Below are 15,740 nucleotides of genomic sequence, written 5' to 3'. Positions count from 1 at the left end.
GGGTGGCTAGGTAGCCAGTGCAATTACAGACAGGAATTCAGCAGGGGAGGGGGGAGAGAAAGCAGAAGCAAAGAGGAAGGTTTGAGGTGCTTCTGGAACCAGAGATGGTTCTCCACAAGTTTCAGGGAGGCAAGAAGGCTGTTCCAGAGGGAGGCCCCTGACGAAGAGAGAGATCTACCACCAACTTGTTTCTTGGAGAAACGACTGACCCTCAGGGAGTTGGAGGCTGATGAGCGAAGAGCTTGAATAGGAAGATATTTGGGAAGAGAGTGTTGAAGGTATTGAGGCCCCAGGGCCCAGAAAGCCTTGTGGATGATGCAGAGGGTTTTGAACTTAATCCTCGCAGCCACTGGGAGCCCATGCAGAGATTTCAGTCCTGGAGAGATACGATCCCTGGGCTTGAGGCCAAGGACATGAAGATGTCTTAGCAAGAGACTTAAGAGCACCTAGGAGTAGAAGACTAACATTCCAAGTTTGAAAGAAGGCAGACCATGCTCAACCCAGAGATGTCATTTGGGGGATGCCAAGTGTAACACTTTGAGCAGTGACCCTAAATAAGAAATAATAGGAATAACAAAGAATTTGTCTTTCTGGAATTCTATGCATTTATTAGTCCTTAAATATTAATTTCAGGCACACTTCAGGGGGTGAGTCAATGATTTAGTCTGTTCTTTGACATCTCAAAGTCACAATGCAGACAAAAACTTCCAAAAAGCTTTTACAGTAGAATAGGTATCCATTTTGGACTATGTATTTTGCTTTTCGCAAGTTGCGGTTGTAGCATGTTTTTTCTGCCGATTTCTCTCGTACGATCATCATAAGACATTCCATCTCGGTGGCCTTGGTGGCTTGACAAAATCCTTGTGACTAAAAGCTTGTGTGCAATGTAGAAATGTTTGACCATGGCACATAAAGTGGCCCTTTATTTCATTGTGCCACAATTAATGCTTTGTTGTAATGTGTCTATTTTTCCGATCTCCATGGCATGCTGTTCAGGATGTTTGTTGGCATGTATGAGATGAGGAGTGCCCAGAGTACGGGATGCTGTGTGAGTGCGCTGCTTTCCCTGCGCTACTCTCGATTCTTTAACACACAATTATGAACTATCACAATGGCATGTATTTTGCCAACCTCTGAAGTCTGAAAGTAGATCCAAACAGGCTTGACATGTGGCTAACTTTGCACCAGACCTGCAGATGAACTAGTCTGCTGTTAAATCTCAGTTACCAGTTAAATGGTATCCACTACAGAGTGTAATTTGCTTACTGACTTTGAGAACATTCAGACATGTAATTGTTCATTTTACTACAGCTGTTAAGATAGCTACAGCTGGTAAGATAGCTCAGTGGGTTGAGCGCTTGCTGCTACAATGTGTGTGTGTGATTGGTTTGAATCCCTGTGAGCCCAACTCAGTCTTTCATCCTTCTGAGGTTGATAAATGAGTACCAACACAGGTTGGGTGATATTGAATGTATATTTGTTCTATATAAAGCGCTTAAGCGTAAGTGCTATATAACAACACATCTTTATCATTTGGCATTGGACGTCGGCTTGCATTCACAGTAATTTGGTAATATTCACACTGTTATTAACGATCCATATGTTGATCCATTCTTGTATGAAATGTATATCACACTACACTTATATCGTAACCATATCTTTCGTAGTGTACTCAGGAACAGTGCAATGTGATGCCATTTCCTGTTATGTTAAGGGGTGAAAGGTCGTGTTCCATCGTTTCCCATGATGTCACTTCAGGGTGGGGTCAAATGACATCACGTCTGGTGATGTCATTAGAGGTCAAGGGCCGTGTGATGTCACTTCTGCTTCCCCTGGTATTTTGGTGAAATGACATCCCTGGCTCCACCCTGTTCAAATGATGGAGATTTGCCCCCCCTTAACCAATGGGCCTCTTGTCCCTAGTATGCCAACAGCACAGGCAGATTTGAAGTCTCCCCCCAACCTAAATGTTGGCCTCATGTCCATCACCCAACCAGGCCTCCAACACTTTACATAATGCAAAATGAAAATCACAGAGTTGGCTCTTTGCTGGATTCCAATGTCGGTAAGAGGTTCCACGTTAGATTCAGGGAGCTCAAATTCCATCGCTAGAATTCCTAAAGTGGCGATATCAAAAGGGAAGGTGTGCACCCTTAATCTTAAATCTACTGCTATAGCCAACCCCCCACTAAGTCTTCCAAGAGCGCCTTTTACTGCACTCTGTGAGTGCACATAAAACCCATTCAAGTTTAGGGGAGAGGCGAGCATAGTTTCTTGGAACATATAAACATATTGGTCTCAAATGGGGTAGTTGCAGTTAGCCAGCTCCATGAGATTACGAACACCACAAGAATTCCAAGATAGACATTTTAGCGAGTTATTGTTAAAGACTCAGCTGACGCTCTTTAGGCATTCTGTTTTTATAAATTGTCTCTAAGACCCACGACCAGTCAGCCACTTGATTCTGAATGTTTGCCAGCCCTCTTACCCTCCGAAGAATTTATAAAAGAAGTAACTAGTAGATCATTATAATATGTGTTCCTTATCGCCAGATCATTCTTGTTATTTTCTTTAACTTTGTGATCTTTCAAAAAGCTGTCAATTTCTCTGGTTACAACTCTTTGCCATAAAGTTTGATTGGGGGCACCCCGTTGCTGGCTCCGCACACTTGCGGGATATGTGCACAAGCCTGGCATGATTATGAGCATGGGAGCTTGGAGTGGAAAACATGAGGCACGCTTTAGGCATGAGCATATTTATTTGCCTTTTTTGACCAGCTTGTGGGATGTGGCTGTGCCAGTGTGAATACAGTGCACACACAACGGAGTGGTTTTGATTTGATTTTATTATTTTACAGAGCACAGTAACCACTCCAGTACATGGATTGAGACTCGCAGGTTTTTATGGGTGTTGAATCACTTATCTGATGTTGGGGATACCATCATTTCCATTAATGCATGTAAGTTCGTAATTAACAGTAAGTGTTATAAAGTGCACTTACTGTCATCTGTTTAAAAGTAGGTAACATTTGTTTTGGGTTTTGTGTATATATAATAGGATTGTCATGTTAGACTGTGCGGTGAGATTCTCTTTTGATTGTTTTGATTTTTATAGCCACCTGAAGATAATCTTAACCGATCGAAACATTTGCATGTAGTGACTGTTAACGTGGAATTGTCGCCAAAATTCATATGGAGAATCGAAATTGAATGAAATTTAAAATTCTACATTTATACACAATTGTACTTTAAAATTAGAAAATCATGTCAATTGGTGTTTTACCTTAAAATAAACAGTGTCTCATTGGTCAGCAGGGGGCCTGCTGTTATTTGTGCATTATTAAATCCCTGACTGGGAGAAACTATTGAGACACAAATTGAACGTGATGCAAACTTGTGTGTTTTTGTTTTAATTTACCAATGTGCCTGCAATCTCTAAAGTGAATTACATCAAGTCCCATTGACCTGAGTGAGTCAATTTGTCTCACACCAATTTAGTCACAGATTTTTAACAGAAATTGGCCACTAGTGTATTGCGCCCCGAATCAAGTGTGACCACCAGATCTATGTCATCGGTGTGTAGTGAACAAAAAACAGAATTTCCTGCAAAGATAGAAAATAACTTTGAAGGGCTGTGATTTTTAACAATATCTTCAAATCCCACAATTCGGGATTGATAATCTATTGATTCAATCATTTTTTAAACAATTCACAGCCTCAGTTTGAGGGCCTTTCCCCGCTGAGTCAGGTATAAGACAATTAGGGATTGTAGACGGAGCCTCAGAAGCCCTAGTTTCCTTTACTGAAGAACAGTCCAGTGCAGTTTATTTATTAATTTTAATTCTTATAAAGCGCCACACACCCGTGGGCCTCAGGGCGCCCAAAAAACTGGAACAAAAACAGACAACATGCAGGAGCATATGAGTCAGGAATCAGAAAATGAAAGTAAACGGAACAGACTCCGTTCAGCCTGGCTTAAGGTTGAACAGATACATTTTTATTTCCTTCTTAAAAAGTGCCAAATTATCAGCTCGATCTATGTGACCGGGAAGTAGGTTCCATTGCAGAGGAGACTACGTGTCAAAAGATGTCCCTCTAAAATGAACCAGTTTATATCTGGGCTGGATGAATGTTTGAAAGGTGGAGGAGCGGAGGTTGATTCTGCTTATTGGGACTTTACACGATCAATGAGATATATATGCAGAGCAAGTGTTAGAATGACATTTGAAGGCCACAGTCAGGATCTGGTGTGTGATCCTGTGCTGTATTGGCAACCAATGAAGTGCCCTCCTGGTGTCTGAAATGTGCGGACATTTGGACAGGCCCTGAATGGCCCGAACGGCCTTATTCTGCGACCTGCAAAGCTTGTATGTTGAGATGTGTGGTGCCCGCTAAGAGACTATTGCATTAGTCAATCTGGAATTAACTAGTGCAGTAGCAAGCACCACACAATTTTTGACAGTGAGAAATGGGTCAATATTATTTATTTGCTTAGTAATAAGGCCACAAGAAGATCGAAAGTAATAAACATGTGGTCTCATAGATAATTGCTCATCTAGGACCCCTAGGGTCTTGATTTTCTTTGATACTGAAATGATATTGTCAGCAATGCAAAAGATGGCATATGCCGGGCTAGTTTGTTAAGGCAAGCTCTAGATTCCACACTCAGTTTTATTGCAATTCAGTGCAACTGCATGGCGTTATAGATTTTATTTATGGCAATCAAGTCTTGCTCATACTTCCGGCTGAGCTCAAAGATGACCTGAGTGTCATCAACATAATTTGTATACCCGACACCCAGAGCGTCAAGCAGGTCCAAAAGAGCACGGATGTATATGTTAAATAAGGTGGGAGACATACAGGAACCCTGTGGGACACTGCATAGTTGAGAAACGGGATTAGAGCTTTCCTCAAAAATGGAAACCCAGACTGTCCGAGGGCCGGGAAATGAGGCCAGCCACTGGGATGCTGGATTAGAAGAGTGGTCGACCCCCCCCCAGTCTTGTTACCAATTTGTCATGGTCCACCAGATCAAAGGCAGTGGAAAGGTCCAGAAGCATCAGCAGAGTGGGATGACCTCTATCCATATGCTGGGCAAGGTGGATTAAAGGTCCAACATGGTGGTTTCTGTCCCATGTTGAGCTCTGAAGCCCAATTGGCAGGGGCCAAAGATTTTATGGTCTGCAATATGTCTCTGTAATTGGAGATATGCCAATGTGTCCATTATCCTTAAGACAAATGGCACATTCGTAATGGGCCTCTAATTGTCAATAACAAGTGGACCAAGATTGACTTTTGTAAGCAGAGGTTTAATCCAGGCTTCCTTCAGCGAGGAAGGAACCACGCCCTAATCAAAGGAATATTGTCCTGTAGATGTCCTTGAAGACATCTACAGGACAACATGAAGTGGGTTTGAGGTCACAAATGATCTTAGTGACTTGTTCCTCCGAGTAATGGGAGAAGTTAAAGCATGGAACTTTATTAGTTTCTGAGATGGGCAATTGGGGACTGTTCATATGAGTATTGTATCCTTGACAAGAAGTCTGGATATTACTGACAGTTTTCTTATGGGATGCGATCTTGGGCAGGAAACCATCATGGAGTTCTTGGCACCAGGCAGACTCCTTTATAAGGTCTTAATTGGTAGGAGGAGAGTCTTGGAAATCTGCCAGGATCTTGAAGAGTTCACTGATGTTAGAGAGGTGTGTTGTTGATCCTATTATTGTAGTAGATGGATTTGGAGGAAATAATCGCAGTTTTAAATTCCTTCACTGCTTGTTTGTACAGTCATTAGGTAGCTGGATTACGATTTTTGCGCCAGGCTCTTTTTTGTGCTCTCTTCACCTGTCTGGCGGAGATAATAACATCAGAGAAACATGTGTTCTGTTGTACCTCAGGCTTAATGACTTTTCATTTCAATGGCATCAGGTCTGAGATTACTTGCTTTATGGATGTGGAAATATGTTCCAAAAGGTGTGATGACTCAGAGAAGCTTGTAAGAGGTTTCAGCCTAGATGATCGATGGGCTGTAAATTGGTGGCAGTAGAATTTTTAAGTTTATGTGTCAGTTCTTGATTATGGGGTAGAGTGTTCATTTTTGCTGGAGGTGTGGGAAGATTTAGAATGTCATGGATCAAAAAATGATCGGACCATGCACAGGGCGACACCTGTAGTTGAGATACAGATGGATTGTGATATAAGAGCCAATCAACATTGTGCCCGTCTTTGTGTGTGTCCACCTCCACCCATCGTCTGAGCCCTGCAGATGTCAGGGAGTCAATAAGTGAGGAACCGTGCTTATCCAAAGGGTCCTTGGCCCAGTGGTAGAAATCACCCATAATAATCAGTGGGTTTTTTGATTTAGTGATGTGTGCAAGCAGCTCCGAGAGCTGTTCTTCAAAATGTGGCAAACCTCTAGTGGGTTAGGGCTGGTATGTGAGATAGTATGGCAGTCAAGATTTAATTTGCTCATTAGCTCTACCTCTCCTCCTTTACTGTTTATGCGGTCAGCACAAAGGTCACATAGTTGGCCGGTGTAAATAGTCTAACATTGATCGGTACAGATGGATTTAACCATGTTTCAGTAAGTGCAAATAAGTCAGGACCACATTCAGACAGGTGGTCCGCCAATGCAACTCCATTTTTGAGTAGGCATCTTGTATTGAGAAGAGAAAGGGACAGGGAGAGAGCAGATGCATTGCTATCAATATGTGAACCATGCGCATGTGTGTTGTTGATGATATTATTTGCTTTGGTGTTATGTAAATAAGTGGGTCCTTCAGTACAGGCCGGGGGAGCTACGGGGCACATTCTGCTCACGGAGGTAGCCATACAAGTCAGCGAGCACCGAGTCAAAGGTTGAGAATGTTTTTTTGATACAGAGCAGTTCGTACGGGGCACGGTGAAGGCACAACACAGGCATTATACCAACCAGATCACAGTAACTCTGTAGCCCAAATGGAGCAAACTGAAAAGGATCAACGATGGAAGACGTAAAAAAGGAAGCTCAGGGTTACACGTTGTAATACGCACATGGGGACTCACCCATGAAGAAGGCTAGTCTCACATGATGTAGTGGAACCAAAGTCCTGCAGGAATCAGGGCAGCAGCAGCGATGTTTGGCGAGGACCAGCGAAGACCGGCTTTCCGCAGAAGTGCCAGCACTGAAGCGCCTGGACTTCACATTAGAATGAAAGGGTGTCTGGAAAATGTACTTCCCAGACACTCACACAGCCACACAGGTCAAACAATCACAAGAGTGCTTATCTCTCTGCCGAACATTCTGTGAATACACACGTTCTACCAAGTGTGAGTATACAGTAGTTTTCAAATAAATGGCAGTGCTGAATAATTATTGCAAAGTTAAAAAAAAAAAAACTGCAGACAAACTGGGAGTGATCTCAATGTCCTTCTGCAGGAGCCTACATTTCGTTATTTTTTCCTGGGTAGACTCTTTTTAGGATTTTGCTTAGAGTTCCTAACTTTAGGGGCATTGGCGGTTGGGCTGTTTGTGGAGGCTTCTTCTTGAATAAACATTGGTTGGGAATTCAAGTCAATTATTACGTGGTTATTTGGCAATGGCCATAAACATTTCTGAGAAGACTTCCTTCTAGTGCCCTTGATGTTCGGAAGATTTTTAGTTGTTCGATTCTGACAAACAACTGTCCCCCCTCTTTTAGTTGTTTGTGCCGGGGGGAGAGAATGGTCTCTCAATGGTATCTCTAGTACCTCTATGCGGTGACAGATTATCCGTTGAAAGTCATTGGGCTGACTTTGAAACAAGTCTGGAAACACATTTAGGCGTGTTGAACCAAGGGTAGACTGTGGAAAAGGTGGCCTTGCAGCTTGATCAGGCCATTCCACCGCAGAAGTATCCAAGACTAATGCCCTTGGTGGAGTACGATGCTGACATTTACATTTAGTAGATAACTTCTCCCTTTTTAGCTTCTCAAGAGTCACCTTTAAAAGGCCTGTGTTATGGGCAGCGGAATCCTTAACGTTGTCATACAGGCGAAGTATGAATTTCAGAACTAGATGAAGGGCTGCAATGGAAGAAGGGCCAAGAGTGTTCACATTAGATAGTGAATCCATTCTCAGTCTAGATAGTGCATTGGAGGGAGTTATAAACTCCTCCTGTACATTCTGGTTGTGCAAGTCCATCTTGTCAATTGATTCAATATTAGAACTGGCACTGACAGATTATAAAATCAAATTGTTTGAATCAATTGATAACGGATCGTCACACATTTCCTGGCACATGCAGACGAAAGATTCGTCCAATATGACAGAGTCAGATAAATGCACATATAGAACATTAGAGACAGTATTGGTGTCAGTTTGAAGCTGAACAGTTTTAGCATCAGAGGTTTGAGTTGGCAAACCTCAGTTATCTTGACTTGCTTTTGTTTATTTTTAGCAGCCCCCACAATGCCTGCAACATTAGTAATATAAGCAGGTAACAAAACCTCTGCTGAGGGCTCCACAGAGGAAATCGATTTGTTAAGGATTTAAATCATGCAACGCACACCTTAGTCTCAGCCCAATATGCAGCGCTCAATTGAAATGTTTATGTGTGATAGATTCAATATTGAGATGATACACCACTCATATCACATTAATGGATCATGAACCAGGCTGGTTGATAAAATATAATATTTATTTATTTATTTGAAAATTCAAAATAAATCATACAATTTTTAACATGGGGCAACAATCACCAATTGGGTGATAAGAACATTAGGAATATAAGCAATGCACTTAGTTTAACCTTCTATTGACACAACTACAAAACACCAGGGAATAGGAGCACTTTTTGATTTTTGGTAAGATAGCACTGGAGTTAGAATTTCCCCCTGCAATGTTCCCTCACCCACAAATCATCAATTTTAAGTGGATAAACAGAATCAGCATGTAATCAGGAATGACAAATAAGAAACAGAATAGAAATCCGACTTTCTCTCCCCAAACAAGAGAGAAAAACGGATTTAAAGCCTGGCAATGCTAAAATAACACTCAGAAATGGATGGATAAACAATCAATGTGTCTAAAACTCTTGCAACAAAAACAATTCTTAACAGGAGCAACACTGCAAAGATACTAGCAATCACAAGCAATGGATTGAGCAAACGCATACAATCTGAAATTGAATGGAAGCGTGAAAACCATTTAGAAACAAAATGACACGTTGTAAAATTAAAACACATTTTGCAAATTCCGCCTTAATTTGCCAAAACGGTTTTTAGTAAAAACGGGTGAAATATGATCAGTGTTGGGGTGTAGCTATGGATCAGAGGTACAATATGAAAGTGAAATGAGGTCTCTGGCTGTTAAATTGAGTGAGTTATGCAAGATCTAGTGAGATGCGTTTTTGAGAAAATGAAGGTGCCATAAAGGAACAGAAATCAATTTTGGCAAGGACAGTTTTACTCTACACTAGGACATTCAGGCTAGGCTACGAGATTGAGACACAGTAAGCTCTGCGGTTGGTTTGCGGAATCAACCCTAGCAGCTCAACGCCTGCCCTGGCATACCCAGTCCGATCACTGGAGGGAGGACTAAGACAAAATTATTAAAGAAGTTGGCACTAGCACAAGGAATCAAAGGCAGGGTTTCAAGAATGATTTTTGACAATATTACAATTATCAGGATACGTATATGATGACTTAGAGATTGGAACTAAGGGCAAGGCAAGGTATACTATGACTTTCTATGGTTCCTATTGACACTCACAGTCCACTTTTAGTTTGTTTTTTTTGAACAGTCAGCACTCTGGATCACCACACGGATCTGGTCTAATACAGGACAGCTGGACAAAATCAGCGGGACAGGGTCAGCTGGGCATGGACTGGATACCAAAGGATAGTTCTTCCGGACTGGCAATTCTGGTTACTGGATACTATAGGTCATCAGGATAGCAGGATAGCAGCAGCATGTAGTGAGTGGCAGCAAGCCAGGTTAATTCAGAACGCTTCCCAAAACACCACAGCAATTCCCTTGGTTATGGGGATTATTTTAGAATTGAGGCCTAGCTGAAGCAGGATCAGCAATTGCTTGGCCTTGTGGTTGGGAGCTGGAGTTTAGATGGATAAATGCAAGATGAAGACAGGAACAGTACTCCAGAGTAGGAATAAGGAATCAGTGTGTCCTCAGTGTGTTGTTAGGGGCTCTTATTTATAATGCCAGGTGATATAATCACAGTATATCACAGGGGCAGGCTTTACTACACACGCCCCTAACAATCGGATTGGGCAAGGGTAGTAATCTCCACCTTGCTCTCTGCTGGTTGGATTTCTAAGGGAATGATGTCAGGTTTATGACGTGAGGTTTACAATGTCCAGAAACTCCCACATTTACTTTACTGAAAATCTGATTTTGCCAAAAACATACAGTTATACACTTGCAATCTCTTGTCAAATTATACCCACACGTTACATATGATGTGCAGCACAGATTAGTCCACACCTCCAGTCTACACAAATGGGAATTGTCCCCAGGGATGTATGTACAAACTCTTATATTTGCCACATTAATACTTTCCTTGGAATTGATCATATTTCGTAATTTCTGTTCCCCTTGCGGCAATGAGTTCTACCAAGTTTTAAAAGATGGCCCACAGAATTAGATTAAAAACTGCGAATTTTAAAATTTCTGCTAATTCTTGCCACAGAAATAAGAGTCTTTACAGTTTCTTTGTAACATAGTCTCTGGCACCAAAAGGCAGCCCCTTTGTTACTTCCTGGTTTTTTATTTTCCTTCCTTCAACTGCAAGCAGCTGTCAATTCCTTCCAGGCAAGGGGATTTCCAGTCTTAATTGAAGGTTTTATTGTCCTTTCACACTTGACAGGTGAGTGTCCCAGGACTGCTATTGTCCCAGCCTGGAGCACAGACGAATGTCTGATGAGCATGTGAACTCTCATTGTCCTAACTCATTCAAGGTTTTTCAAGCTGGCACTTCGCACATACGTTCCTGGATTCAGGGTGTATCTCCCTTCCTAGGAGGAGTTTCATAGCTGGCAACTGGAATACAGGTTTTTCTGAGAGCTTGCAACTCCATCTTATGTGTTTTAAACTGTTTAATTTCTTACTTTGGGCCTTGAATTAAACCAACCTATGACAGAAGCTATTGTATGTGTGTATTGTCACCACTAACATAACTTCTTTATATTGCGAAGTAAGCAGGCTTTCATTAACAATTGAGTTTTAAACAGGTCATTTTTTTCGCTTCAGTCAGCACAGCCCATTTTTCCACATGTGTCAAAAACTGCTATCATTTCTTTCTTTAATTCGGTTTGCAGCTCCTCAGATTGCCACTGTCTTGGCAGCTGTAGTCATTTTCCTTGCAGCAGGACTCCTATCTAGAGTATAGATACATTTCTCCTTGACCTGGCTCAGAGAGTAAAAAGTCTCTTTGGACTGCTGCACCTGGATACATTTTGTCAAGAAATAAAAGCACCTTTCCTATGCAAGTGAAAAATGAAGTTTCTTTTGATTTCTCTGAGAGTTGGTTTAACTGGGCCTTTTTACTCACAGTGGTTTGAAAATGACAGATGAAATTGTCATTAAAGCAGCATTTTGAAAGGGTGAAACGGTTTCATTTTGAAGGGGATTTTGGCTTTTGCAGCAATGGCATACTTTCCTTTTCACTTGATTGCATATATGTTTCAGAACACACTGGCATATTTTTCAGTGTGTCCCCTTGTTCCATTTTGCCTGAAGTGTGTGAGACAAGATGGTGCAGCCATTTTTCTGTTGTTGCTGTCAAAAGCAGTTTTGAGGTCCTGGTGCGCACAGGAGCCAGCACAGCCAGGTTACTGTTCCTTGTGCAAAGGTAGCTCAGTGATGTAAGGCAATGCCTTTGAGTGGGTCAATATATCCCACAGATTTTTGTGGGACCAGATCACAAGTAATCACTGTGTGGTTGTCAACCATCGGGGATGCAGACAAAGTACTTCTTAAATTGTACTTGGTAACAGCTGCTTCTGCGGAAGACATGGACTAACACAGTATGAACAACAACGAATACCTGCCAAACAGCATCTTGTGGGTAACACCCGTAAGGTAGATAAATAGTGAAAGATTACTTCGATGGACGACAGCTGAACTTTCTTGGACTGCCTGTGGACCAATGCAGGGTATTCCATGCAAAAAAAGTTGGATGAACTCATCCGACTAAGTCTGGCGCTCTCTGTGAGAGCTCTCGTGGAGCTTATTCATTACTTCTAGTACAAATGTGTGCAAACTTAATCAGAGTTTTTATCAAACTTAAAATCTATATATGGATTTACAGGGTTGATGTCTAGATAAAATTCAAAAAGATTTCAGAAACAATTCTTAATTTGCAACTTATAAACCGCTAGATTTCTTTAAGCAAGAAGCAGACTTGTTTAGTTTTTCGTATGTTTGTTTTAATGCCAATGCATTTCGAAGCGAATCTGCTTCTTCAGGGCGTTAACTACACTACTAAATTCAATTTATTCTTCAGTTACAAACAATCACTATGATGGGCAAACAAGTCAAAGGATTCAACAAAAGATGCATTGGTCCCATATGAGGGAAATCGCAAGACAAATATGGTACAAAAAAGATTTAGACCGTTACACAAGTCCATATATTTTAATACCACAGTCCGCCATTTTGGAGATAATGAATCAATATGTGAAAAAATTATTAAATAAATAAATAAATAGAAGTGTACATACCTATTAATGATAATTCCCAAAAAGTCAGAAGAAATGGTTATGGGAAAGAAAACAACAACATGGCATCCTCATTAGATAAGTGTTACTCTAAAGTTGTATAATTGAGCATAAAGTTCACAGTGCTATGTATGTCTGAAATGAAATCAAATTACCTTCGTGATTTCTTATGGTGCCTAACACCATTACAAAGTGGTGAACTCTGTACATTCAACGGTTCAACTGCAAGTGATCTAGACAAAGATAACATATACTCAATGAATTGCTGCTAATCATTAAGAGAGACATGTGCGTGTTGCCGTGTGCCTTCAAACAAAGATTCGAGGCTTACCTTTGAGTGGGTCAATATATCCCACATATTTTTGTGGGACCAGATCAGAAGTAATCACTGTGTGGTTGTCAACCATTGGGGATGCAGACAAAGTACTTCTTAAATTGTACTTGGTAACAGCTGCTGCTGCGGAAGACATGGACTAACACAGTATGAACAACGAATACCTGCCAAACAGCATCTTGTGGGTAACACCCGTAAGGTAGGGAAATAGTGGAAGATTACTTGCGATGGACGACAGCTGAACTTTCTTGGACTGCCTGTGGACCAATGCAGGGTATTAGCATAATTGTTTATTTTTTTTTGATCGAATGATACATTTGACCGAATTTGGTCACTACCATTCGATCAGAAAAAAACGAACAATTAGGCTAATACATACTGAACATGTGGAGCAGGGGTTGTCCCCCGCGCCCTATGTTAGGCATGTATTAGCCTTGGGAGGTTAGGGGGGTGTTTGTTTGTTTGTTTGTTTGTTTGTTTATTTATTTATATTGCGCACCAGACCCTTAGGTTACCGGGCGCAGCAACAAGTATATGCGAAGCTTACAATGTTACAATGTTATATAAATGAATTTACAATATTACACCATATTGCACAAATTACAAGAATGTACAGATAAAGATTTGCCGTATTTACATGAATGTACAGTTAGCAATATACAGGATTTGCGGTAATAAGCATAAAGGTTGATGTCACGTCAGGGTGCATTGGGTCGAACTACACTTGCGAGTGTTCGGGTGTTAAGTCGTTGTTGGCGATAATGTGTTTGATAAGGTTCCTTCTGAAATGGGGGAAGGGTTGGTCAGCTCTTAGGTTAGGTGGCAGGGCGTTCCACAGGTTAGCAGCTTTCACAGGGAAGCAGGCGCCACCAATTTTGGCGAGTCTGAATCTAGGTACTGCCAAACAATTGGAATTGGCGACTCTCATGGGTCTATTAGAAGTTTTTCTTTTTATTTTGTCCATTAAGTAGCTGGGAGCTGCATTATTTAAGGCCTTATGGGTTAATGAGATCATTTTTAGCTGGATTTTATTCTCCGTAGAGAGCCATTTATGTTGCCGCCTAGTCGAGGAGATATGCTCCCTCTTTTTTATTCCTAATGCAGCTCTGAGAGCATTATTTTGTAGAATTTGAAGTCTTAGGGTGGTGGCTTTATTGGCGCTACTGTATAGGGCATTACAGTAGTCTAGTCGGGAAAGAATTAAGGCTCTAGCCAGGATTAGGCAGCTGGTATTGGACAGGAAGGGCTTGCCTGCTCTGATCAATTTACAAGTGTAGGCAGTAGTGGAGGCTAGGGGTGTCCGCCGCTTCCTCATTATTTGAGGCAGGGGACTGACAAAACAAAAAAAGATGAAAAAGGGCCCCTGCGGTGTTAGATCTGACCGGTGTTAGAGGGACGGATCTGACGCTGCAGGACTGAAGTGGACCAGGCAACGTGAATCAGGTAAGTGGGGAAGGTGTATGTGTGGTGGTGGGTTGGTGTGAGTGCATTTCATCCTCTGAGAACTGATCACATGCAGGCTGTTTTTTTTTTTTAACATTTTACCCTGATCAGTTCACAGACGGTCAAACACACCCAAACCCCACTGGAGACCACTTTTTGCTTAATTTCCCGCCTCATTGAGTGCTGGCTTCCCTCTCTATGAACGGTGGTCTGTCATTCTCACTACACAGGGGATGTGCATAGCACCTAGGCAACCTTTTCTGGCTCAGCACATGCAGAAGGGCATTAGGATGTGTCTGCTGGGCATGCAAAAAATCCTGAAGCATGGATAGATCTTCACTGTATGCAGACATGAGGTGGGATGTGACCAGTGTGGTGGTTGCCATTGTCTGTCTTTTCTAGGCCATTTCAACCCTACATTCATGATGGATCCCCCATTGTTCTGCTGTGTCTTGCACCGCCTCCCTCTCCTCAGTTTGACACCTCTTTCAAATTGAGCCCCACATAATTTACACATGAGACTCTTCACTCCACCAATTATCCATCCCATGCCCCTGACATTGCTTACTTTCCAATGGGTTCCCCATCAACTTTGTTGTCTCACACACTAGTGTACCAGTAGTTTGCAGCAGTGGCCTGTCACCTCAATGGCCAACAAAGCCCTCCCACCTATTGATTGGGGTGGTGTTGATAAATCAGCAATGTTAGAAGCATCCACAGGTTCCCTGCCTGTGCCCATCGACCCAGGTGATACCACACCACTTTGATGCAAGACTCTGCTGCTCCCTAATGACCCAGTCCCTATAGAAACAGCAGGCCTAGTACCCTTCTGCAGCTAGTGTCTGTTACGCATGATGCAGGACTCTGAACCACTGTTTGAGTCTCCAGTACTGTTTGGCCGATCCATGTAAGTCTATGGGCCTCATTCCGAGTACGGCGCTAACCAATGGCGCTATTACCGCCTTGGTTGACGCTGTACCCGGACCGGCAGCGCCTTGGTGGATGGCGGAATCACCGCCCCATTCCAAGGTTGGCAGGGCGGTGATTCCCCATTCACCAAGGCTCTTCCCCATTCCCAAATGAGCCCCCATAGGGCTCAATGGGAATGGGGAAGATGCAAATAACGGTGACCGTTCATTGCGGTCACCGTTATTGGCTTGCAGGCCCCTTTGCGCCCTCGACTTTAACACCTGCTCAAAGCAGGCGTTAAGGGCGAGGGCGCAGAGGGAACTTGGAGTATGGCGGTAAGGGAATACCGCCACCGGTCTC

The sequence above is a fragment of the Ambystoma mexicanum genome, chromosome 4p (assembly GCF_040938575.1).
Source record: "Ambystoma mexicanum isolate Mex_15411 chromosome 4p, UKY_AmexF1_1, whole genome shotgun sequence".
NCBI lineage: Eukaryota > Metazoa > Chordata > Amphibia > Caudata > Ambystomatidae > Ambystoma > Ambystoma mexicanum.
Note: the sequence above shows the minus strand (reverse complement) of the source record.